Source organism: Giraffa tippelskirchi, chromosome 2, assembly GCF_054371585.1.
Source record: "Giraffa tippelskirchi isolate mGirTip1 chromosome 2, T2T-mGirTip1v1.2.pri, whole genome shotgun sequence".
In the NCBI taxonomy this organism is placed as follows: Eukaryota; Metazoa; Chordata; class Mammalia; order Artiodactyla; family Giraffidae; genus Giraffa; species Giraffa tippelskirchi.
This window is the reverse complement of record NC_137276.1, coordinates 146,714,993-146,742,967: the sequence shown is the minus strand read 5'-3', so window position 1 is coordinate 146,742,967 and position 27,975 is coordinate 146,714,993. Positions and strand designations below refer to the sequence as shown.

The window sequence follows — 27,975 nt, the reverse complement described above, 5'->3', positions numbered from 1 at the left end:
ACCCATAAACTGGAAAACAATAATATCAAAGTTCTCCCACTGTCATGAAGGTTCTGAACCTGTCAGGCTTCCCAACCAGGGGAACTGACAAAGGCACTGGGAATCTCCAGGGAATCTGATCTTGAAGGCCAGCGGGATATGATTATAAAACTTCCATAGGACTGGGGGAAACCAAGACCCAGAGGAAAGGAGCAGTGATCCCACAGGTGACTGCATATCAAGTACTTAAGGCCATCAAAATGACTTACTCCAGGTTGATAGGTAGTTAGGGTCCAAGCCAGATCTTACAACTCAAATCATCTTCTTTGCTAATCCGTCATACCCAAAGGTTCCATGAAGACTTTCATAACTTTTGCCTTATTGAAATTTTCAATTCTCTTCCCTGAAAGAAATTGTGAAAAATGTCTCTCAATGCAAAAGTACATTTTGTTTTCTTTCTTCTTATTATATTCCATGGTTATAAATTCTTCATTATCTAATATTTATTCTTCAATGAAGTGAACATGAGTAACTAGGCAAACATCTACAATGTTTCACAAACCATTATAGGGGCTCAAATAATGGTAAAATTATTAAAGCTGTATTATTCAAGATAGCCACTGGCCAGATGTAGCTAATTGATTTAAATTTTGAATTTAAATCATATAAAATTAACTATTCAGTTCCTCAGTTGCATTAATTGTGTTTCACATGTTCAGTAGCCACAGGTAGCCAGCGGCTACTGTATTGAACCGTGAAGACATACAACATATCCATCACTGCAGTTCTATTGCCAAGTGTGTATTAGAGCAATGAACCCACTTTCCACCCTGCATTGTAAAGAATAAATTAACTTGCAAAAAATTCATTTTTTCCAACACATTGTGCCTTGAGTAATAAGATATTTGCATAAAGATATGCAGGGAGGATTTTACTGAGAAGCAATACAAGGGAAATACAATCATCTCATGTTTTCTTGCTTTCCTATGTGCAAAACTGAATGCTTAAATGACATTCTTTAAATGCCACAGATGCTCAAAGTCTTTCTTTCAATATAATGGAGAGTTTGAAAGCTTTTCCATAAGTCATGTCAAATGGTTTATGGAGAAATAGCATTACTATTCCCTGGTGGCTCAGCAGTAAGGAACCCGCCTGCAATGAGCCATGGGTTTGATTCCTGTATTGGGAAGATCCCCTAGAGAGGGGAACAGCAACCCACTCCAGTATTCTTGCCTGGAGAATTCCACGGTCAGAGGAGCGTGGCAGACTACAGTACATAGGGTCGCAGAAGAGTTGGACATGACTTAGCAAGCAAACAATAACAACAACAACCAAGCATTATCATTCACCATAATACTTACTCTCTTGCACATATATTAAATATAAAACAAGTAATATATACTAAAGAAAACACATATGATTATTTAGGAAGAAATTTCCAAGTGGGTACTCAAATGAAAAACCATAAGAGGAAAAGGTAGTATTTTTGACTATGAATATTAAATTGGGCACATCCTTTTTCCAAAAGTAGAGAATTTTGAAGAAAATCATGGAAACCTAAAAATCCTTTTATGCAATAACATTATAGTAGTAAAAATTTTAGAAAACATAAATGGCCATCAATATAATATTAACAAAACAAAATACTCACTTCTACAAAAATATATTAGATAGACATAAAAGAGAATGACCAAAACAACTGAAAACGTTGTCTCCTCCCAAGAAGTAACAGTATTATTTCACATAAGGAAATAAAAAGTGTGCATGTACAAAAAAAGGAAAGATAACCCTAAGTATTAATGTTGGTCAATAGTATTTATTTTCCCTGGTCAGTAGTATTTATTCTGGTTGTCTACTATTCTCTGTTTCCCCCTTGCCCTCTCTCTTTTTGTCTCTGTCTCTGTCTCCTCACCTGTCTTTGCTGATTGCTGTTTTGATATTGAACATGTACCACTGCAGCGTGCCTGTGTGCTTGCTCAGTTGTTTCCAACTCTTTGTGACTCTATGGACTGTAGCCCATCAGACTCCTCTGTCCATGGGATTCTCCAGGCAAGAATGCTCGAGTGGCTTGCCATTTCCTCACTATTAGTATAATGTAAAATGTATTTTCTTAGAAAGAAACACAACAACAACAATTTCCCTAAGTGGATGCCATTTTAGTACAGAGTTCAAATAACAAATACATGATTTTATAAACAAACAAATAAACAGAAATAAATTTAGTTAACTTTCCCGACATACCTAAAATACAGTTTTGGGACACTGCTAATAAATGAAATAGAGTTTACTTTTGAGTATACTATAACAAACAAGAAGTCCATGGGGTCGCAAAGAGTTGGACATGACTGAGCAACTGAACTGAACTGAATACCAAACAAATCTATAAAGAATGAAGCTTTTACTTAGTTACTAGCCTTCATTAATAGTATAAAAGGGCCAATGAGAAGAGTAAGGGGAGTTTAGAAATTAAAAAATGGGACTAAGGATATATAGATTTATACTATGGCACTGTGTCCTGAGAGATAGAACTATTCCCAAAGTTTGAGTTTTAATTAGATTTTTAAAACCTTGAAGGTGAAACAAAAAAATCAATAATGGTAAACAAAGCAGTTTACATGTTCATTAGTCTGGTTACCAGCTTTGTATATCTTTTTTAAAAAATATTTACTGTGCAAATTGCAGACAATAAATGAATTTTCTAAAGAATACCTTTTAAAAGAAACTGAAATATTGTAAATTTTTCTTTCCTTTTACTTTGAACCTTAATGAGATTGGGTTCCTATGGTTATTACAAATTGGGGAGGGAAGAAGGAAGAATAGAGGAAGTGGGTGGTGATAGGAGGAAAAGGCCTAAACTATTTCAGTAAAGATCAATTTCATTTTAATATAATTTTTAACAGTTGTGCAAACTCCTATAATGCATCCACACAAAAGACTTCAGTTAATGTGTGTGTGTATTTTGAGCAGTTCCCCTCTTCCACCCTCCAGTTTAATTTCCGTTCTTCAAATGAGATGAATGGAGCGTGAAGCAGGTCATATCTCAATGCTGACACATGGGTTGCTGATAGAACTCACAGCCTGGAGAAGAAGCCAGTTTGGAGATTAAATCAAAGCAGCTCTGAATAGATGGGAGGTCAGCCAAGGCCAGCTTTGACATTTGATAGGACCTTGTGATCAATCAGACCTTTCTTCACTCTTGCAGTCTTCCTTATGACAGTGGCCCTAAAAAACAGATGGGCTATGTTAGAGTGCAGGAGAAGCACTAGATTGTGAAAGGAGATAGGTGTCAATACTATCAAAGGGACAACTGTTATTTGAAGCAGCCAGCAAATCAGAAGGCCCTGCTTTGCTGAGATTACTATGTTAAAATGTGCCTTCCATGATGTGAAATTTGAGCCTTGAGAATGGTGAGATAATTTTAAACGGCTTTTAAAGATTTCTTACCTCCTATCCATTAAGCTGTATACTTTGAACTTTCTTGATATCCTAAGACTAAATTTTAGCCAGTCTTTATGAACAATCTGTGTTTTCAGCAAAGCCAAACTTAGTCTTTGCTGTATTTCTTTGTTTCTTTGTTTCCTGGGGCACGCACATACATACATACACACACACACACACACACACACACACACACACACAAACACACACACAAATAAAACTAACACGTGATAACTTTTGGAAGAAAGGAATCAGAGGGTATTAATGTGGAGCACTTGCTGGGTGGGGATCTGAACATAGTTTCAGGAAATCCCTATCACATCACCAAGAGGGTCATGAAAAATGAATAGCCCTAGAGCAGCACCGTGACAGACTGTTTTAGTGAGTGGTAATGGGCCATCTCTAGGACGAAAGGCCATGTTTTATAACTGTGCAGGCTACTGGCTATCACACCATTCATTATACCTGCCTGATTTAAGGGAGATGCCTTTTATGGGGGTGACATGAGAGCAAATTATTTTCAGGAGTATCACATCTCTCCCTTCTCCTCTCCACCTACCTCTTCATCATATCCACCCTCATCCTAGTCACAAAAGCACCACTCTCCTATTTACACAAGCACATTCTCTGAATTTCTCCTGTCATAGAGCCTTTCATACTCCAAATTGACCTCTCCAAAATGTCTCACCCCAGTGTACACTGGGATTGGAAAGCTGTAAGCTGGGAGCCTGCCCAAGGAGGGTTTAGATAGGAAAGCATAGCACAGATTCACTCTGCCCCCTCTCCTCTATGAAATGTCTTGTTGGGAGATTGTGAGCTGAGATCACTCAGCCTTACATACAATTACTGAGCTAATTTGCAAAGTGAGTTTCCAAAGTCAGATTTTTGTTTGACATGGACTTTAACTTCATAGAGAAGATAGCATTTAGGTCCCATTTTGATTTTTGGTTACAGTGGTTTCTCATTAGCTAAACATGCAAAATTGCTCAACCTCTCTGGACAATTTCTGATGAGAAACCAATTGCACATAATTTTCTCCAAGTTACTTTCCAGCACTAATACTTCATGATTGAAATTCTATTAAGACAGAAACAGAAGAAAATTTTCTATCAGCAGATTAGATATTCTGATAAAAACACTTTCATAGAACTTGTTGATGAGCTAACAGTAACAATATGCAAAATTCTACTTGAACAAAAAAAGAGTGTTTATATTTATCAAAAGAGTTATCATTAGAGTCATTTGTCTATAATACATGATTTAGGCATCTTAGGTTGTTACGGGAAAAAAAATAAATTTTGTATTTCATACCATATTATTGAGGAAAAGATACCTACAACATACTTAGATTTTAACCAAATTAACTCCGCTGCCATCTTAGATATAGCTGTGATACATAAGTGGTTAAATAAAATAAGGTATCTACAACAATATTTTCAGGGTCTATGTCACAGGCTTTTCTGAAGAGATGGTAGAGTTACTCTGATAAAATTTTCCAGAGAGAAACATAACACAATCTAGAGACCTTTGGATTATGAAATGCAACTATATTTATGTGTATGTTTAATTTATGCAAATTGTGCTCTGATTCTGGCCCACAAGAGCTCCGATGTTTGTGAGAATTTAGAGATTATTTACAGAGTGCATTTTTGGGGGAATAATTTTATCATTGAAATGTGACACAAATCTTCCAAAATGGTAATTCTCTCTAGCAAGCTAATCCTTCAAGAGGTTTTTATGTCTCAGAGAAAGCTGTGTGTAATCAAAAGACTCCACAAAATACATGTTGGTTTGAATCATTGTCTGTAATTCCATTTAACTATTGCCAACTCCAGAGACAGTCACAATTGCCCTGTATCTTGTGCATATCTGATAAAGAAATCAGAAAGACTTGGCAGTTGGCAGTTGAGTAGCTAAAAGAGGAAGGAAAAAAAAAAAACTTTGCTGGTGGTGTTTCCCAATTAACTTTCTTTTCAAGTGAAAATTTGAAAAGAAAAAATAAGAAAAACTGAAAATGACCTAAAAAATCTGGTGTGATAAGATAAACTTTGGCCTGATCGTTACCCTGTTAATGAATCCATAGTCTGAGTATGAGAAAGTTGACCAAAAACACAGAGACTGTATTTTCCAACAATTATTTTTAAAAATTATGCTAAAACTTAAAAGTGAGAGATATATGGAATTCAATTGTAAAAACAGTAAGGTTGCTGGAGAGTTAGAGGGAAAAGCAATTACAAATAAATAGTGAAGAACTTTAACTAAAATTCCATTTTTAAAACTGGTACTAATCCCAAATTCTTAAAAAAGATTTGCTTTCTCAAGTAGAACAGAAAGTTGTTAATATTATGTCCATTGTATTGTATTTCAATTGTCTTTTAAAAATAACAAACAAATCAGTCAAGGACATTTGTCAGAATGACCCTAAACACATAAGGTTTGTTATAAATGCCCTAGCACATGACAGTTTAAAATAAATGCCAGCTCCCTTTTTCCTTGTGAAAAAGAGTGTGATGATGGTCTTGGGTATGGACCTCACAGAAGCAGAAGATATTAAGAAGAGGTGGCAAGAATACACAGAAGAACTGTACAAAAAAGATCTTCATGACCCAGATAATCACGATGGTGTGATCATTCACCTAGAGCCAGACATCCTGGAATGTGAAGTCAAGTGGGCCTTAGAAAGCATCACCACGAACAAAGCTAGTGGAGGTGATGGAATTCCAGTTGAGCTATTTCAAATCCTCAAAGGTGATGCTGTGAAAGTGCTGCACTCGATATGCCAGCAAATTTGGAAAACTCAGCTGTGGCCACAGGACTGGAAAAGGTCAGTTTTCGTTCCAATCCTAAAGAAAGGCAATGCCAAAGAATGCTCAAAACACCGCACAATTGCACTCATCTCACATGCTAGTAAAGTAATGCTCAAAATTCTCCAAGCCAGGCTTCAGCAATACATGAACCGTGAACTTCCAGATGTTCAAGCTGGTTTTAGAAAAGGCAGAGGAACCAGAGATCAAATTGCCAATATCCGCTGGATCATCGAAAAAGCAAGAGAGTTCCAGAAAAATATCTATTTCTGCTTTATTGACTATGCCAAAGCCTTTGACTGTGTAGATCACAATAAAGTGTGGAAAATTCTGAAAGAGATGGGAATACCAGACCATCTGACCTGTCTCTTGAGAAACCTGTGTGCAGGTCAGGAAGCAACAGTTAGAACTGGACATGGAACAACAGACTGGTTGCAAATAGGAAAAGGAGTCCGTCAAGGCTGTATATTGTCCCCCTGCTTATTTAACTTACATGCAGAGTACATCATGAGAAATGCTGAGCTGGAAGAAACACAAGCTGGAATCAAGATTGCCGGGAGAAATATCAGTAACCTCAGATATGCAGATGACACCACCCTTATGGCAGAAAGTGAAGAAGAACTAAAGAGCCTCTTGATGAAGGTGAAAGAGGAGAGTGAAAAAGTTGGCTTAAAGCTCAACGTTCAGAAAACTAATATCATGGCATCTGGTCCCATCACTTCATGGGAAATAGATGGGGAAACAGTGGAAACAGTGTCAGACTTTATTTTTTGGGGCTCCAGAATCACTGCTGATGGTGATTGCAGCCATGAAATTAAAAGACGCTTACTCCTTGGAAGGAAGGTTATGGCCAACCTAGATAGCATATTTAAAAGCAGAGACATTACTTTGCCAACAAAAGTCCGTCTAGTCAAGGCTGTGGTTTTTCCAGTGGTCATGTATGGATGTGAGAGTTGGACGGTGAAGAAAGCTGAGCGCCGAAGAATTGATGCTTTTGAACTGTGGTGTCGGAGAAGACTCTTGAGAGTCCCTTGGACTGCAAGGAGATCCAATCAATCCATCCTAAAAGAGATCAATCCTGGGTGTTCATTGGAAGGTCTGATGTTGAAGCTGAAACTCCAATATTTTGGCCACCTCATGCGAAGGGTTGACTCATTGCAAAAGACCCTAATGCTGGGTAGGATTGGGGGTGGGAGGAGAAGGGGACGACAGAGAATGAGATGGTTGGATGGCATAACCGACTCGATGGACATGGTTTTGGGTAGACTCCGGGAGTTGGTGATGGACAGAGAGGCCTGGCGTGCTGCAATTCATGGGGTCGCAAAGAGTCGGACACGACTGAGCGACTGAACTGAACTGATGGTCTTGGGTACAAGCTATTTTGGAGTTTTGGTTCTAGTCAACCCAATGTCTCTATAAGCTCTGAGATGGAGTCCTTAGGATCATGTGTTACTGATACTAAAAACCAGTATAACCGTCCAGTTCAAAGATCTCCCACATTCTGGACAACATTTAAGATTAGCCAAAGTTTTCTTGGGGAAAGAGGCTATAATCTGGTGACAGTTTATTTCAGCTTGGATAACTACCCCTCCCTCAGGCTGCCTCCATACTGACACTAAAAGGGATAACCCTGGTTCTGTTTCATCAGCATTGGGCCATGATGAGATTCCACCCTTTTTAATAGTCTGTTTTAGGCACAGGAAATCTTCTTGGCCTAGAGTGATTAAGAACTCAGGCCTTACAGACATGCAGGCCCTGAGCTCAAATTTCAAATCCACCTCCTACCAGTATGTGACATTTGGCAAATCTCCCTAAATTAGGAGTAATAAGGGTATTTAATCCAAAGGGTAGTTATGAGAATTATCTAAAATGATTATATAAAGCAATTTCCATAGTTCCTGGTACAGATAAAGCATACCATAAAGGTAAAGGTTAGCTATGGTTAAATATTAATCCAACCCATTTTACCTTTGAGTATTCTAATCTGGAAGACTTCCAAGGGAACATCATACCCATCATGCCCTTTTTAGCTATCATTTTATATTTAAAAGGATTAATTAGTCAAAATATAAAGTAAGACAGTGGAGAGGTAGGAGACCAACTTGAGGTTGGTCCTCTTCAAAAGGTGACTAAAGGATTCATTGACAATGTCATCCTATTAAATGGACTGGAATTGCCTCTTCATAAAACATTGCATACCAGCAATAAGAATATTTTAGTACGGTTTATTTTCTAGAATGGATTCCCAGGAGGTGCAGTGGTAAAGAATCCATCTGCAAATGCAAGAGGCGCAAGAGACACAGGTCTCTCTTCCCTGGGTCATGAAGATCCCTTAGAGTAGGAGATGGCAACCTACTCCAGTATTCTTGCCTGGAAGTTTCCATGGACAGAAGAGCCTGGTGGGCTACATACAGTTCATGGGGGTACAAAGAGTCAGACCCAACAGAGCAACTGAACACATACAAATATATACACACATCCTCTAGAACACAAACATATTTTGATCCATTTCTGCATAATAAATTATCCTACTATTTAGAGGCTAAAAATTGCAAAACACCTACTATCCAACAGGTTTTATAGTTCAGAAATCCAAGAGCAGATCACCTGGTGAGATCTGCCTTAGATTTTCTTATGAAGTACATTCAGTTTTGGCTGAGGCTGCCATCATCTCAAGGATTGACTGGGGAGAATCCAAACTTATTCACATGACTGTTGGCAAGTCTCAGAAAGTCTGCTTTCAAGCTCACTCCTGTGGAACCCACCACAGGGCTGCCTCCTGACATGGCAGCTGGCTTTCCCCAGAGGGAGTCATTCAAAAGAGTGAGAGAGCTTTGCAGATGAAAATCAGTCCTTTATTATCTCATCTAAGAACTAACATCTTATCACTTCTGCTGTATTTTACTTATAAGAAGTGAGTCAAAAAGCCCAGACCATTCTTAACAGGAAGAGATTACATAAGAGTGTGAATCCCAGCAGGCAAGGATCACTGGGGAGCCACATATTAACAGAAACTACCTATAATCTATCCTCTGGATCCCAGTGATTTTCATCCTGCTGAAATACAAAATAAATTTTTATTATCCCCAAAGACCTCAAAATTCGTATCTCACCTCAACATCAGGTCAAAGCACTATATCTCATCATCTAAATAGTGTCCAAGAATGGATGAGCTTCCTCAAGTATAATCTCTTAGTACAGTTCTTTGAGGCTTGTAGACCTAGGAGACAAAAGAAATACAAGCAGCTCCTGCAGCTCAATACCAGAAAAATAAATGACCCAATCAAAAAATGGGCCAAAGAACTAAACAGACAGTTCTCCAAAGGAGACATACAGATGGCTAACAAACACATGAAAAGATGCTCAACATTACTCATTATCAGAGAAATGCAAATCAAAACCACAATGAGGTACCATCTCACGCTGGTCAGAATGGCTGCTATCAAAAAGTCTACAAACAATAAATGCTGGAGAGGGTGTGGAGAAAAGGGAACCCTCTTAGATGGTTCGTGGGAATGCAAACTAGTACAGCTACTATGGAGAACAGTGTGGCGAATCCTTAAAAAACTGGAAATAGAACTGCCATACGACCCAGCAATCCCACTGCTGGGCATACACACCGAAGAAACCAGAATTGAAAGAGACACGTGTACCCCAATGTTCATCGCAGTACTGTTTACAATAGCTAGGACATGGAAGCAACCTAGAATGTCCATCATCAGACGAATGGATAAGGAAGCTGTGGTACATATACACAATGGACTATTACTCAGCTATTATAAAGAATGCATTTTAATCAGTTCTAATGAGGTGGATGAAACTGGAGCTTATTATACAGAGTGAAGTAAGTCAGAAGGAAAAACATCAATACAGTATGTTAATGCATATATATGGAATTTAGAAAAATGGTAACAATGACCCTATATGTGAGACAGCAAAAAAGACACAGATGTAAAAACAGATTTCTGGACTCTGTAGGAGAAGGAGAGGGTGGGATGATTTGAGAGAATACCATTGAAACATGTATATTACCATATGTGAAATAGATCAGCAGTCCAGGTTCGATGCATCAGACAGGGTGCTCAGGGCTGGTGCACTGGGATGACCCTGAGGGATGGGATGGGGGTTCAAGATGGGGAACACATGTACCTCTATAACTGATTGATGTCAATGTATGGCAAAAACCACTACAATATTGTAAAGTAATTAGCCTCCAATTAAAATAAATTAATTTTTTAAAGTAAAAAAAAGAGACTGTTTAATTAGAAACTATGTGTGCATGTATGTTTAGAAGCTGTGTGTTCTTATTGCCTGTGACCTTGGTGGTGTGAGTGTCCTGAAGTAGCCAGGGGGCCCTGGTTCACAAATCTAAAATAGGCGCCTAGCTCAGGAGTCAGCAGAGCTAAAAGAATTAGAATGTAGAGCAGTTGCAGGCCTGGCTACTGTGCTACTGTACACCAATGATGTGAGTCAGCAGAGAAGCAATACAGGTATTAGCTACAAAAGAGGTGCTGCTACACTTTCCCCTGCAAATCTCCCACAAGCTTCTGGCTTACAGTCCATTCTCATAAAAACATACAGAAAAGGAAATTTTAAGGAATACAGTTCAGGAGAGTCAAGTAGATACATTAAAAAGCCACCATAATAAGCTCCTTTAGTAATGTAATGTGTGTATTTTTAAAGAAATTTTAATCTATTTTATTTATTCAACAAACGCCAAAAACTATTCTGCATGTTAGGAATACAAAAATAAACAAAGCAGACAAAAGTTCTCATTTTCTTGGAGTTGATTCCCTACTTCAGAAACATAGACAAAAATCAAGACATACAGTGAATAAGTACGTGACATAATACGTGAGAAGGTGAAAAGAGCTAAAAAAAAAATCTGGGTGAGGAGACTGGGACTGTAGACTAAGGAAGGATGCCATAGGTCTCATTGAGAAGGCAAATTTATACAAAGACAAAGGGAGATGAGGAAGTTGCATGCATTAACCTTGTAGCTATTTGAAAAGAATTTCCTTAGTGCCTAGAAAATGGTATATAGTTCACAAATGAAGGGATCAAAAAGTATATAATGAATAAATGAATGAATAAAACTAAGCCAAATGTAATGGAAAGAAATAAGCAATATCCCCACAAGTTTTCATCCAAGCATTTTTCTAACAGATGACTCACATTGAGGAAATATTTCTGCTTCTTGCAGTTAGGAATTTTGCTTGCAAATAGCCTAGACAATATAAAAATCAAATTCACTGAAGTGTGTGGTACCTGATGGGATCAAAGAAATGGATTAGCCAGACCTTGAGAAGAAAAAATTATGACTACTCACGTGGTATAGGTAAGAGGATTAATGGTTCAGTGAGGAATCGCTTCAGACTGTCATTAACAAAATGAACCAAAGACCACTTTGCATTTTTATATCATCCCACTCAAGACTCAAGATTGCCAGGAGAAATATCAACAACTCAGATGTGCAGATGATACCACACTAATGGCAGAAAGCAAAGAGAAACTAAACAGCTTCCTGATGAATGTGAAAGGGGAGAGTGAAAAAGTTGGCTTAAAACTCAACATTGAAAAAACTAAGATTATGACATCTGATCGCATCACTTCATGACAAATAGAAGGGGAAAAAGTGGAAGCAGTGAAAGATTTTATTCTGGGGGCTCCAAAATCATTGCAGATGGCAACTGGAGCCATGAAATTAAAAGATACTTGCTCCTTAGAAAGAAAGCTATGACAATCCTCAACAGCATATTAAAAAGCAGAGACATCACTTTGCCGACAAAGATCAGTAGAATCAAAGCTATGTTTTTTCCGGTAGTCATGAATGGATATGACAGTTGGTCCATAAACAAGGCTGAGCACCAAAGAATTGATGCTTTTGAATTGTGGTGCTGGAGGAGACTCTTGAGAGTCCGTTGGACAGCAAGGAGATCAAATCAGTCAATCCTAAAGGAAATCAACCCTGAATATTCATTGGAAGGACTGATGCTAATGTTGAAACTCCAATACTTTGGCTACCTGATGTAAACAGCAGACTCATTGGAAAAGACCCTGATGCTGGGAAAGATTGAAAGCAAAAGGAGAAGGGGGTGGCAGAGGATGAGGTGGTTATATTGCACCATTGACTTAATGGAATTTGAACAAACTTCCAGAGATAGTGGAGAACAGAGGAGCCTGGCATGCTGCAGTCCATGGAGTCACAAAGAGTTGGGCATGACTCAGTGACTCAACAACAACAACAACTCAAGACTCAAATTCATTATCTCACATGTAAGCTTGCTCACATGTCTATTGACTAGTGGGAGGAAAAGCAGGACAGCTGGGCTGACAGTGCCACAAAGATCACATAGAACAAGGGTCATAAGTTCTTTAAAGAAAAAGGAAGTGTAACTCAATAAAACAGGAAGTGATACTTGGTGGGTAAAAGCAATAGATAACCACCACCACTAATAAACAAATGGGGCATACATAAACTCAAAAGCTTTTGCAGTCAAGGAAACAATAAAAAAAAAAAAAAGACATCCCACATATTGAGAGAAAATATTTACAAATGCTTTGCTTACTTGGCAGTGTTGTATCAGTTCAGTTCAGTTCAGTCATTCAGTCATGTCTGACTCTTTGTGACTCCATAGACTGCAGCACGCCAGGCTTCTCTGTCCATCACCAACTCCTGGAGCTTGCTCAAACTCATGTCCATTGAGTCAATGATGCCATCCAACCATCTCATCCTCTGTTGTCCCCTTCTCCTCCTGCCTTCAATCTTTCCCAGCATCAGAGTCTTTCCCAGCATCAGGGTCTTTCCCAATGAGTCAATTCTTCACATCAGATGGCCAAAGTATTGGAATTTCAGCATCAGTCCTTCCAGTGAATATTCAGGACTGATTTCCTTTCAGGATTCACTGGTTTGATCTCCTTGCAGTCCAAGGGACTCTCAAGAGTCTTCTCCCATATCACATTTCAAAAGCATCAATTCTTCGGCACTCAGCTTTCTTTATAGTCCAATTCTCACATCCATACATGACTACTGGAAAAACCATAGCTTTGACCAGACAGGTCTTTGTTGACAAAGTAATGTCTCTGCTTTCCAATATGCTGTCTAGGTTGGTCATAGCTTTTCCTGGCATGTTGCATAGAAAAAGGTAATGGAAGGAGTGGAAGGGAAGAAATGTCTTGAACTAAATAGGATGACTAGAAACACCTATGTCCCACAGACATGGTCTTGGGTGATGAATTATCATTCTGAGACCACACAAAAAGCCAGAAGCATTACAAACAAGATAAACATTCAGACTTTGGGGGCTGTTTTGATTATAGATAAGATTACTTGTTTCTTCTCAGTCTATTCATTATCAATGTGTTTCTGTTATATTGCTAACATTCCACTGACTGTATATTTTAAAAATATTAATTCAGATCATGAATCTTTCCTTTCTTCTCTAGTATGTCTTTGGCGATGTTATATTTTCACACAAAGAAGCTATTTTTGGCATTCAAAAATTTGCTTTTCTTCCTGCTGGCAAGAAGAATTCACTCGCTACCTGCTAGGGCAAAATACTTACTTTGCTTAAGAAAAGGAAAAAAGGAACCTCTTTCAAATGATACAGCAAAGAAAAAAAAGATATTAAATTTTAAAAAGGACAAAATGACTCCTCCTCTTTGAATATTTTCCAGAACAACACACCGCTCCCTGTCTATTGTTCCAGAGGCTAATAGTCATACAAATGCCTCTTTAACAGCATCTATTTCATATCATCATTGTCTCACCCCACAAAAGGATTAGGCAATGGAATAATGACTCACTTTTTAACCACACCCTTATTTATATCCAGAGCTCATCAAAAGGGAGATTACTGTTTTCTTTTTTCAATTTTCTTTCCTCATTTCCTTCTTATTTTTCCTTTTTCTATCTTTATTATGATCTTCTTTGATGTGTGCATGTGACCCCTATGTCCACATTGGCATCATATGGAAAAATGAGACTAAAAATCAAAAGGTTAGAATTACCTTTGGTCTAGTAATTTACTAGGTTCTCTGAGGCTGATATTTATTTAAAGAGAAGAAAAAAAGTAGAGACTTTATAAACAAGATTTGTGGAATTTGATGCTCAAATGGATACTATGGGGATTAGACTAAAGGTCATTTTTTTTAACCTCTTCATTTAAATTCTCGGTTGCTTGGTAATTTAGATGTACCACCATTTGTTAGGAAACTATAAACTTCAGTATATCATAAAAATAAACAATTATCAATTGATCAAGTTGGTGAAATAGGAGATATGGAACTCACCTCCAACCATCAAAAAATACATCAAAAAATACACCTAAATGTGGAACAGTTCTCATTAAATGTTAATCGGGAACTGACTGAAAGACTCCTGTACAACCAAAGCTGTAAGAAAGATCCACATGGAATCAAGTAGGAAGGAAAGAGAAACAATCAAGTTGGGTCCTGTGCCCCCAGAAAATAACTCATAGGAAAAGGGAGATTAAATGGGTGGAGAATCTACTCTGGGTAGTGAGCTATTACAGCCACATAAAGGACACCCCAGGCCTGGTCCAACACAGGGAAGTCACTTTGCTGGTTGGAGTAGCAGTAAAACCTAATTAAATTTAAGGCTTTTTTCACAGCATAGAACGTTACCAACAAAACAATTGACATAATGGGAGAAAATATCTACAAATGATATGACCTGCAAAAGGTTAATATCCAAAAAATAAAACCAGCTGATTCAACTCAATATCAATAAACAAACAACCAGATTACAAAATGGGCAGAATATCAGAATGGACATTTTTCCAAAGAAGACATACAGATGACTAACAGTCACATGAGATGATGCTAAACATCACTAATTATTAGAGAAATGCAAATCAAAATCATAATGTCACCTGTCAAAATGGCTATCATCAAAAAGTATGGAAATAACAAATGTTGGTGAGGATGTGGACAAAATAAACCCTGGTATACTTGGTAGGAATGTAAATTGGCCCTGTCACTTGGAAAACAATATGGAAGTTGCTCAATAAAATTAAAAATAGAACTACCATTGGATCCAACAATTCAACTGCTGGGTATGTGTGTGTGTATATATATGAAGTGAAGTGAAAGTCACTCTGTCATGTCCAATTCTTTGAGACCCCATGGACTATAGCATGCCAGGCTCTTCTGTCCATGAAATTCTCCAGGCCAGAATACTAGAATGGGTAGCCATTCCCTTCTCCAGGGGATATTCCCAACCCAGGGATCTCCCACATTGAAGGCACATTCTTTACTATCTGAGCCACCAGGGAAGCCTATATTTTTATTTATATATGAAAGAAAGGAAGAACTAATATGAAAAAATAGACCCACTCCAATGTTTATAGCAACATTCTTTACAACAGCCAAGATATGCAAGCAATCCAAGTGTCTATCAGCAGATGAATGGATAAAGAATATATATTCAGCCATAAAGAAAGAATCAAATTCTGCTATTTGCCACAACATGGATGGACCTAGAGAGTATTATGCCTAATGAAATGTCAGACAGAGAAAACAAATACTGTATGTTATCACTTATATGTGGAATAAAGTGAATGAATATAACAAGACAGAAATAGACTCATGAATATAGAAAACAAACTAGTAGAAACCAGTGGGGAAAGGGAAGAGGGTAGGGGGAAGACAGAGGTATGAGAGGGCTTTCCAGGTAGCACTAGTAGTAAAAGAACCCATCTGCCAATGCAGGAGATATAAGAGAGGCAGGTTCAATCCCTGGGTCAGGAGATCCCCTGGAGGAGGCACGGCAACTCACTCCAGTATTCTTGCCTGGACAATCCCATGGATGGAAGAATCTGGCAGGCTACAGTTCATTGGGTCACAAAGAGTCAGACACAACTGAAGCGACTTAGCATGCACACACCCCGGGGTATGGAATTAAGAGATACAAACAACTATGTATAAAATGGTTAAATAGCCATTCATATAATTCGAGCAAATTCTGGGAGATAGTGAAGAACAGGGGGTCCTGGAGTGCTGCAGTCTATAGAGTCACAGGAAGTCGTACACAACTTAGTGACTGAACAATAAAAGTGTATAATATAGATAAGGAACAAGGGTATATTACAGCACAGTGCAATATGTAAATTATTTTATAATAATTTTAAATGGAATAAAATCTATAAAAATATTGAATACCATGCTATACACTTGAAACTAATATTGCAAATCAACTATGTTTGTTTAGTTGCTAGTCATGTCTGACTCTTTGCAACCCCATGGACTGCAGCTCTCTGGACTTCCTTGTCTTTCACTGTCTCCTAGACTTTGCTCAAACTTATGTTCATTGAGTCAGTGATGCCATCCAATCATCTCATCCTCTGTCATCCCCTCCTCCTCCTGTCCTCCTGTCCTTCCCAACATCAGGGTCTCTTCCAAAGAGTCAGTTCTTTGTATTACACGGTCAAAGTATTGTTAGCTTCAGTTTTAGCATCAGGATGACCTAAATCAAATCAACTATACTTCAATACAAAAATAAATAGAAATAAACTTATTAAATGTCTCTTACTGAAATTAGTCATAGAATGACATATAGTTTTGCCAGATATTGCTGGAGACCTAAACTAGAAAATCGTGCAAGGTATCCTATCTTTTAAAAATTAGCAAGGTACCCTTTAGGGTACATAAACTCTTAGGATACTGTTAGTGAACAACTGATCTGGAAAATTAAAGATGCCATCCAGAAAATGTTATTAGAGGAGGACTACAAAAAAAGGCTTTATATGGAGAGAACTAGGCACAATTAAAAAGTAGTTGAAAGGGTAATTATTCTATGAGAGTATTTGTTTATAATAGGAAATAAAAGGCATGCAACTGTAGATAGCATCACAATATAATAAAAAAAAAATACTGCAGGAAATAGGCATTCACTAGTTTTCTGATGCCTTCCACCAAAACCTTGGGTATTGATTGAGAAGATCTAGTCCCCAAGGGACCATGACTTGCCCTATGTCCCTGCGGGACCTCAGTTTTCTCTTATGGTAGATAAAGCATCGAGAGCAATATGGTTCTCCCAAAGCTATAGGTTTATAATTTTGGCAGATCACACCTTCATACTGACACTCTCGAATCACCTTGGTAATTCTATTTCAATTTCCATTTTCCTTCCATCACCTAGCAGTTACTTATTTAGTTCAGTTCACTTCAGTCATGTCCAACTCTTTGCGACCCCATGGACTGCAGCATGCCAGGCTTCCCTGTCCATCACCAACTCCTGAGCTTGCTCAAACTCAAGTCCATCAAGTTGGTAAGTTACTTATTATTTGTCCCCAACTATTTTCCTCAGTTCTATTCTTGATACCTCAACGTGGCCTCTTATGTTAGACAATTGACCACCATATTTTAGGCCAAAAACCATGTCTCACTCTATCCCATCTCTCTAGCACTGACCCCTAGCCAAATGCCTAATAAGTGAGTGTTTGAGTAATGAATGATGTATAAATATATAAATAAAATGTGGATGAACGTTAAAGGAATAAATGATGAATGTCTAGGATATAAGATTCATCCTTCATATCACTGAGAAAGTGGAAGATAGGTTTTTGATGATGGTTTCAATTTTCTATGAAAACATAATACTACAGAGCCACAATATTGCAAAATAACCTGGTGCTCTACTTCATTAATGGCATAGATAAAATAGGCTTTCATAGGTCTGTTTGCTCCTTCAGGGAGAACTTGACTCTTGTAAATAATGCATGACTTGTATGTTCTCTAATTTGGATAATATTAGGAAAAGTAGGAATTAACTCTCAATACTCCATATTTAACATGACTTGTAATGTTTTACAGAGGTTCAAAGTGCTGACATTCATGAGCTGACACACACAATATAGTCCTCCACCCTTATCCAGGCATCAAGCACATTGCTTAAAGAAATGCAACCCTATGTCAAAGGGAGAAAAAGTGCTCTGTGACTCTGAAGACAGAATTAGGATCCAAGGCAGCAGTCACTAGGATCAAGATTTCAAAATAACCTGAAGAACGCTAGGACTTCTAGCAGTGGCATCGGGTTTCCCCTGAAGTAGTCAGCTCACACACCGTTAGTTATATTTAAGAAACAGAAATACCTGGCACTTGTGCGCAAGTTTAAAACTGAAAAATATTTTACATGTTAAGCCTAAAGAATTCTGGACCTCCCTGAGGACTCCTTTGCCGATTGAGCAGCCACTCCAAACTAGGTCTTGACTAATGACTTTCTTAAAAACTTGGTGCAAGGACTTACTGAATATGTCTGTCCATCCATCTGTTGATTCTTCTGCCCAACCAGTGATTCATTCCATCCATCCTTCCATCCATCCACTCGTAAAAACTCTCTAAACTTTTCTGTCCCAGCAGTGCTTATACTTATGGCTCCTGGCCATTTCCTTTCCCCTGTGTTCTCCCTTCCCTGGTATTCTTTGCTCTCTTTCCCTCCTGCTGCTCAGATATGATCATCCTAACCCAGGGCCCTCCCCTGATCACATTGTAGGATGTGTACATTCTGTGTCTAACCACTTACTCTCACTTATTCTCTCTCCATGAGACAAACCCCTTAAAATTCTGGGGAACACAATTTCTCCTCTTGTCACTCACATAATTTTACTTTTATAATACCATGTGAAGAAGGCAACATTAGTATTAATGTTTCCACTTGGGAGCTGAAGAAACAGAGACCCAGGGAAATTCTGTTACCAGCCTAAAGTCACATAAGTAAAGTGATAGGATCATTACCTGAATCTGGTTCCTCTGGCTCCAAGCTTGGTGGTCTATCCATCATCATAAGTGGGACAACTAGGAACTGATAATTTAAATGGGTAATTGTTCTTCAAGGCTAGAAGACTCTAGGTATATACGATTCAATTTTTAAGTGTTATTTGTCTGTTGATAAAACTAATACACAGATCTATAAATGTTCCTACCAATCTCTTTTTATAGAGTATATTGCAGCAGTTATAAACGGAGGGTACCATTATTTAAGTTAGTTAAGATACTTTTAAGATTATATAGAGGCCAATTTTATCTCATTTTAAGTCAGGTTAGTTTAAGAAAGAAAGTAATTTCAAAGACAGTAAACTACAATGTTCTAGAAAAACCTTTGCCAGCTGGCTATAAAATTCTGAAAATTAATGAAATCATCACCTCTTAAAATTTCCTCTAGAACTGTATTGTCAGGAACTTACTCTTTCTAAATTTAGCTGTTGGCAAACAGATACTCTTAAATCTAATAAAATTTGGTAAGACTTTCCATATATACTAGGGTGTGTCTTTTTACTCAGTAAAATTCTAATCTAAACAATTGTTATTTTGTGGCATAAATGAATCAAGATGAGTTGTGCTGGGAAACTAGAAAAGAAACTCCAAGGAAAGAGTCTCTAAATGTTTGTGGTAAATAATTTATCCTAGATTGGAGGAAAATCAGAGTTTTATTTCGACCCTAAATGCACGTACTGTAAGTCTTCAAGTATCCAAGTAGGGTGATGATAAATGTCACAAAAATCCAGGCAGAAGGAAGCTGCATAGATCATCAGTCCTCAGTAGGATCTTGCTGAAGGCCAACTTTTGGTGAATAAAATAGTTATGATCGCCATAAGTTTGGGGGCATAAAATATGTTAAATTTGCATAAAATTTACATAAACCTGCCTAAATGATTCCAGCTGCCGCAGAAAATATATGGCATCATCTTACAATATCTTAAAACTCATATACCTTAAAAATGAGCGAAGGGCTTAGGAAAACTTGCTTGCAAGATTTTCTAAAGAACTCTATTATAAAATTTGATAGCTTGATTAAGCAAAATATTAATAACTGAGTTAAATGAAATCTGTTTAGCTAATTTTAAATCGAGTAAACCCATTTTTAAAAATCTTCATTGCCGAAAATATGCCTAAAATATGTCCCTTTTTCTTCTCCTTAATTAGTTCAATATATGGTATGGAATATTATTAGAGGACAGAAGGTCATTTAGGCAAATGCTCAAATAGCTTCTAATCCTAGGCCTGACATTTGTGGCCTCAAGATATAAGGCAAATACTAGAAATTCTTCCATTTTATATTTTCTCAGTTGTAGAACACAAGACATGTGTGCTAAGTCACTTCAGTCGTGTCTGACTCTTTGAAATCCTATGCACTGTAGTCCACCAGGCTCCTCTGTCCATGGGATTCTCCAGGCAAGAATACTGGAGTGGGTTGCCATGCCCTCCTCCAGGGGATCTTTCAAACCCAGGGATTGAACCCACATCTTTTATGTCTCTTGCATTGATTGGCAGGTGAGTTCTTCACCTCTAGCGCCACCTGGGAACACAAGACAGGATTCTCTAATCTGACTCTACAGATCACCTGAGGGCTTTGATTAAAAATTATAGTCCCAAAACCTGCTCTGAGAGTCTCTGATTGGAAGGTGAGGAGAGAAGCCAGAAATTCATGCTAATAATCAGCATTATAGACGACTCCAGCACAATCTTGGTCTGAGCACCAGAGTTAGAAATTGCTGACTAGAAGAAATCTTAAGGTCCCTAACAAATGTAACAGTTTATGTCTGCTTAACTCCTTGATGTTTAAGTATCTTGAAACTCCATAACCCCTGTGAAGTTCAAGTATTTGAAGAAGCTTATGTCTTAAATTAACACTGGAGTGAAGAGTTAGAATCCTGATGTCTTTCACTCACTGGATGCATTATATTTATCATTCATTGTAAAATTTCCACATATCTGTAAGGTGAAGATTAATTCATTTTAAAGATATTTCTTAAGTTTAAAATTCTACAAAGAAGTTGATATGAATTTAACTTATGTGACAGATACATTTCACAGAGACAGTCTCTGTTAATTGACATGAACTTCATGAATGGAAGCTTCAGTATATTTGAAATCACATTCAAACCAAGCTCTAGCTCTTCTCTACTGAGAATGTCCCCAAACATCTCCTATTTCTATTTTAAAATAGAAATATGGAACAAAGAGTGAAGAAAGTGTTTTTAAATGCTTTTGTCAAAAAGCTAATTATTATGCAACATCTCTATTCAAGCTCTCAGTCTAATATTGTGCAAAATATTTGCAATAAAGCACAAATTTGGACTTTTTCTGCTTTGGGGCTTGCAGAAAGAACTGTGCAATATATATGAAACTTTTATAAATCTGTTTACAGTGGTCAATATTCTAGAGGCACTAGAAAAATAGATTTTTCTGATAAGGTATCAGTTTTTCAGTGAACACAATGAAATATGTCACTTTCTAGTTCAAGTCGACTCCACTATTGAAACGCTAGGCAAAGCCATCACAGCCCTTGTCATGGAGGCCATATAATTGGGATTCATTGCACAACCTACATTCCCTAAAAGATGATTGACACTCCCGCAGTTTGTGCTCTGTGAAACTGGCCGTACTGTCAAAACCTGGGCAAACACAATGATCTCAAATGATTAACTGAAATTCAACTGAATACAAAGATATGAGGAAGTTTTTTTTCATATCTTTTTAGTACATAATTTTTTAAGTTATGGTTAGAATAAAATAATTTATCTAGATTTACACTCCCCAATATTGTAGCCACTAGTTGCATGTAGCTATTGACATGAGTGTAATGTCAAAATGAGTCTAATCCAAATTTAGGTATGCTATAAGTATACAATATGTACCAGACTTCTTAGACTTTGTTTTTTTTCCCCTTATGAATGCAAAATATTACATTAAAATTCTTTACATTGATTATATGTTCAAGAAATAATGTTTTAGATATATCAGTTTAAATAAAATAAATAGCAAAATTAATCTCACTTAATTTTCATTTTAATGTAATTACTAAAAATGTAGATTATATATATAATGTGTATATATATATATATATATATACACACACATGTATATATGGCTCACATTGTAGTTCCATTAGGCAGTATTGCTTTCAACAAAAGAGGAGATAATGCACCTTCTCAAACTGGCCTCACTGATGCTATTTGAAGCTCATGATAACATATAATCATATATACAGCATGTGAATTCAAGATAATAATGTTGCTTCATTCCACTTTATTTTAATGCATACTCATGACTCTCTACACAACTGTACTTTCAGAATATTCTTTTATGTTTAAAGGGCTTTGATATATAACAGTGTGCCTTACAGAATCTTAGAACTGCTAGAAATCCTAAAAAAATCATTTAAGTCAGTCACATCTTTTTAGGAAAGGAAACTAAGAAATAGAGAGTTTAAGTGATCATCTTACTGTCACTTAAGAGTAGAGCTACAAATGGAGCCCAGATATCTGAATTCCAAACCACTTCTATCATAGCAATGCTACTTAAATTTGACTGCATACCAAAGTGAGAATAAAATTATTCCTTGCTTTTTCCCCACAGTAAATAGTCTTAATTTTACAAAAGAACTTTAACTCAAATGCATTTTTTTCTGGTTTGTACCTTTTGGCAGCCTTCATCTAATTCTGCAACCCCTTCTGACCTCTGGTAACCATGAATTTGATCTCTTTTTGTATATTTGTCTGTTGTTGAAGTATAATTGACGTACAACACTATGCTAGTTCCTGTTACACAACATAGTGATTTTGTATTTCTATATGCTTCCCTGGTGGCTCAGATGGTAAAGCGTCTGCCTGCAATGTGGGCGACCTGGGCTCAATCTCTGGGTCAGGAAGATCCCCTGGAGAAGGAAATGGCAACCCACTCCAGTACTTTTGCCTGGAAAATTCCATGGATGAAGGAGCCTGGTGGGCCACAGTCCGTGGGGTCACAAAGAGTCAGACATGACTGAGCGACTTCACTTCACTTCATACATTTCAAAATGATTATCACGGTTACGGCTAGTTACAATACAGTACCACAGTTATTGACAATATACCCCACATTTCATACCTGTGACTCATTTATTCTGATTGGAAATTTGTGCCTCTTAATCTTTCTCCTATTTCTTTCCTCCCCTCACTCTCCTCTGCTTCGGTAACCACTTGTTTGTTCTCTGCATCTATAACTCGGCTTCTGTCTTGTTATGTCTGCTCATTTGTTTTGGTTTTGGATGTATATATGTATGTATGTGGAAGAAGATATAACAATTATAAATATATATGCAACCAACATAGAAACACCTAAGTACATAAAGCAAATATTGACAGTTTTAAAGGGAGAATTTAAAGATAACATAATAATAGTAAGGGATTTTAACACCTCACATACATAAATGAACAGATCAACCAGACAGAAAATCAATAAAGAAACACTGGCCTTAAATGACACTGTATCAAATGAACTTGATAAATCTATATAGGATTGTCCATCCAAAAGCAGCAGAGTAAACATTAATTTCAAGTGTACATAGAACAATCATTCTCTCGAATAGATCACATGCAAGATCACAAAACACGTCTGAGTAAATTTAAGAAAACTGAAATCATATCAAGCATCTTTTCTGATTACAATGCTATGAAACTAGAAATCAATTACAAGCAAAAAACTGCAAAAAAAAAAAAACCCCACAAATATGTGATGGATAAATAATATGCTACTAAACAACCAATAAGTCACTGAAAAAAAAAATCAAAGATGAAATTTACAAAATACTGTAAGACAAATACAAACAAAAACACAAAGATCCAAAATCTGTAAGATGCAACAAAAGCTGTTCTAAGAGGGAGGTTACAGTGATACAAGTCTATCTCAGGAATCAAAAACAAACAAACAAACAAAAAAACTCAAAGAGCCTATTCTTACATGGAAAGGTGCTAGAAAAAGAAAACAGACAAAATTCAAAGTTACTAGAAGAAAATAAATGATAAAGATCAGAGATAAAATTAATGAAAAGATTTTTTTAAATAGAAAAGATCAATGAAATTAAGAATTGGCTCTCTGAAAATTTACACAAAAGTGATGAACATTTAGTGAGATTCAGCAAGAAAACAGAGATGGGGCCCAAATTCATAAAATCAAAAATGAGAAAGAAGTTACAACTGACAGTAGAGAAATACAGAAGATCATAAGAAGTTACTATGAACAACCATACACCAATAAAATGGACAATCTAGAATAAATAGAAAAATTCCTAGAAATGTTCACTCTTTTGACACTGAACTAGAAAGAAATAGAAAATATAAACAGACCAATTACTAGTAATGAAATTGAATCAGTAAAAATCAAAAGAAATCCTCCCAACACACAAAAGTCCAGGACCAGATGGCTTCACAGATTGATTCTACCAAACAATTAGAGAAGAGTTAACACCTATCCTCTCAAAAATTTTCAAAAAATTGCAGAGGAAGGAATGCTTCTAAACTCATTCTATGAAGCCAGCATCACCCTGATACCAAAAGCAGACAAAGACACCACAAAAAAAAGAAAATCACAGGCCCATATCATTGATGAACATTGATGCAAAAATCCCCAACAGAATATATGCAAAGTGAATTCAACAATTTGTTAAAAGGATTATACACCATAATCATGTAGGATTTATTCCAGGGATGCAAGGATGGTTCAGTATCTGCAGATCAATCAGTGTAATATGGCACATTAACAAACTGAAAAATAAAAATCATATAATAAATTCAGTAGATGAGGGAAAAGCTTTTGACAAAATTCAACATCCAGTCATAATAAAAGAAAACTCTCAATAGAGTGAGTATAAAGGGAACTATGCCTTCGAACTGTGGTGCTGGAGAAGACTCCTGAAAGTCCCTTGGACAGCAAGGAGATCAAACCAGTCAGTCTTTTTTTTTTTTTTGAATTAATTTTTTTTTAATTGAAGGATAATTGCTTTACAGAATTTTGCTGTTTTCTGTCAAACCACAACATGAATCAGCCATAGGTATACATATATATCCTCCCTTTTGAACCTCCCTCCCATCTCCCTCCCCATCCCACCCCTCTAGATTGATACAGAGCCCCTGTTTGAGTTTCCTGAGACATATGGCAACTTCCTGTTGGCTAACTATTTTACATATGGTAATGTAAGTTTCCATGTTACTCTCTCCATACATCTTACCCTCTCCTCCCCTCTCCCCATATCCATAAGTCTATTCTCTATGTCTGTTTCTCCACTGCTGCCCTGTAGATAAATTCTTCAGTACCATTTCTCTAGATTCCATATATATATACATCAGTATATGATATTTATCTTTCTCTTTCTGGCTTACTTCACTCTGTATAATAGGTTCTAGGCTCATCCACCTCATTTGAACTGACTCAAATGTGTTTCCTTTTTATGGCTGAGTAATATTCCACAAGCTGGAATCAAGATTGCTGGGAGAAATATCAATAACCTCAGATATGCAGATGACACCACCCTTATGGCAGAAAGTGAAGAAGAACTAAAGAACCTCTTGATGAAAGTGAAAGAGGAGAGTGAAAAAGTTGGCTTAAAGCTCAACATTCAGAAAACTAACATCATGGAATCCAGTCCCATCACTTCACGGGAAATAGATGGGGAAACAATGTCAGACTTTATTTTTTTGGGCTCCAAAATCACTGCTGATGGTGATTGCAGCCATGAAATTAAAAGATGCTTACTCCTTGGAAGGAAGGTTATGACCAGCCTAGATAGCATATTTAAAAGCAGAGACATTACTTTGCCAACAAAAGTCTGTCTATTCAAAGCTATAGTTTTTACAGTAGTCATGTATGAATGTGAGAGTTGGACGGTGAAGAATTGAGCGCTGAAGAATTGATGCTTTTGAACTGTGGTGCTGGAGAAGACTCTTGAGAGTCCCTTGGACTGCAAGAAGATCCAACCACTCCATCCTAAAGGAGATCAGTCCTGGGTGTTCACTGGAAGGACTGATGTTGAAACTGAAACTCCAATACTTTGGCCACTTGATGCGAAGAGCTGACTCATTGGAAAAGACCTTGATGCTGGGAAGGATTGGGGGCGGGAGAGAAGGGACGACAGAGGATGAGATGGTTCGATGGCATCACCAACTTGATGGACATGGGTTTGGGTAACCTCCGGGAGTTGGTGATGGACAGGGAGGACCGGCGTGCTGCGATTCATGGGGTCGCAAAGAGTCAGACACAACTGAACGACTGAACTGAACTGAATATTCCATTGTGTATATGTACCACAACTTCTTTATTCATTCATCTGTCAATGGGTATCTAAGTTGCTTCCATTTTCTAGCCATTGTAAATAGTGCCACAAGGAAAAATGGGATATATGTGTCTTTTTCAATTTTGGTTTCCTCAGGGTATATGCCTAGGAGTGGGATTGCTGGGTCAAATGGTGGTTTTATCCCTAGTTTTTTAACGTATCTCCTTACCATCTTCCATAGTGGCTGTATCAATTTACATTCCCACCAACAGTGCAAGAGTGTTCTCTTTTCTCCGCACCCTCTCCTGCATTTATTGTTTGTAGACTTTTTGATGATGGCCATTCTGACCAGTGTGAGGTGATACCTCATTGTAGTTTTTGATTTGCATTTCTCTAATAATGAGCAATGTTGAGAATCTTTTCATGTGTTTGTTAGCCATTTGTATGTCTTCTTTGGAGAAATGTCTGTTTAGGTCTTTTTCCCACTTTTTGATTGGGTTCAAACCAGTCAATCTTAAGGGAAGTCAACCCTGAATACTTATTGGAAGGACTGATGCTGAAGCTATAGCTCCAGTATTTTGCTCACCTGATGTAAGCATTGGAAAAGTCCCTGATGCTGGCAAAGATTGAGGGCAGAAGGAGAAGAGGGCATCAGAGGATGAGATGGCTGGATGGCATCACTGATGCAACGGACATGATCTTGGGCAGACTTCAGGCAATGAACAGGGAAGCCTGGCATACTGCAGTCCATGGGGTTGCAAATAGTCAGACACGACTGGGAGATTGAACAACAACAACAACCTCAAGATAATAAACCATATATATAGTAAACCCACAGCTAGCATCATACTCAACAGTGAAAATATGAAAGCTTTTCCTCTAAGGTCAGGAAGAAGACAATGATGCCCACTCTTGCCACTTCTGTTTAACATAGTACTGGAAGACCTAATCACAGCTATCAGATAAGAAAAAGAATTAAGAGGAACCCAAATTGAATAGAAAGGAGTAAAACTGTCATTATTTGCAGACGACAGATACAGAAAATCCTAAACATGCTACCAAAAAACTATTATAATTCATCAATGGATTCAGTAAGTTTGCACGATACAAGATAAGTATCCAGAAATCTGTTGCATTTCTAACAATGAACTATTAGAAAGTGAATTTAAGAAAACAATCTCAGTTGTGATCACATCAAAAATACTAAAATACTTAGTAATAAATTTAACTAAGGAGGTAAAAAGCCTATACTCAGAACACCGATGAAAGAAGTTAGAGATGACACAAAGAGATGGAAAGATATGCCATGGTCATGAATTGGAAGAATTAATATTGTTAAAATGATCATACTACTGAAGGTAATCTACAGATTCAAAAGTTATATTTTTAAAAATTGCCAAATTAAGGTCAGACTCATTATGACAGCTACTTTGATTAAAGTCATTTAATAATATCAGATTGTCTCCTTCCCCAGATTGCCCCCTATAGTTTGACTTAAAAGCATTTTGTGATACAAAATAATGGAAACATAAAATTCACAAAATTACCAACAAGGCAATCAATATTTAAAATAGGATGTATCTAAATAGAAGTAGGGTGGGGGAAAGAAATCGGCTTGATTCAAAGCAAAGATGCACCTCTAGACAATCTGGCTGGACAGGCAGACCGCCTGCTATGAAACAAAGGACAATAATGGAAGGATCC

The 27,975-nt window shown here is 37.2% G+C and overlaps 1 long non-coding RNA gene across 2 annotated transcripts in view; it reads right to left on the bottom strand.

Moving 5' to 3' along the window:
* The window catches only part of LOC145523559 (uncharacterized), an 880,911-nt gene that overhangs the window by 197,054 nt on the left and 655,882 nt on the right, over positions 1-27,975 (bottom strand). For both annotated transcript variants that reach the window (XR_014066716.1, XR_014066705.1), the window contains 2 exons: positions 3,055-3,201; positions 249-382 (listed from right to left, as the gene is read on the bottom strand). This is a non-coding gene — a long non-coding RNA (uncharacterized LOC145523559). The remainder of the gene's footprint in view (positions 1-248; positions 383-3,054; positions 3,202-27,975) is intronic.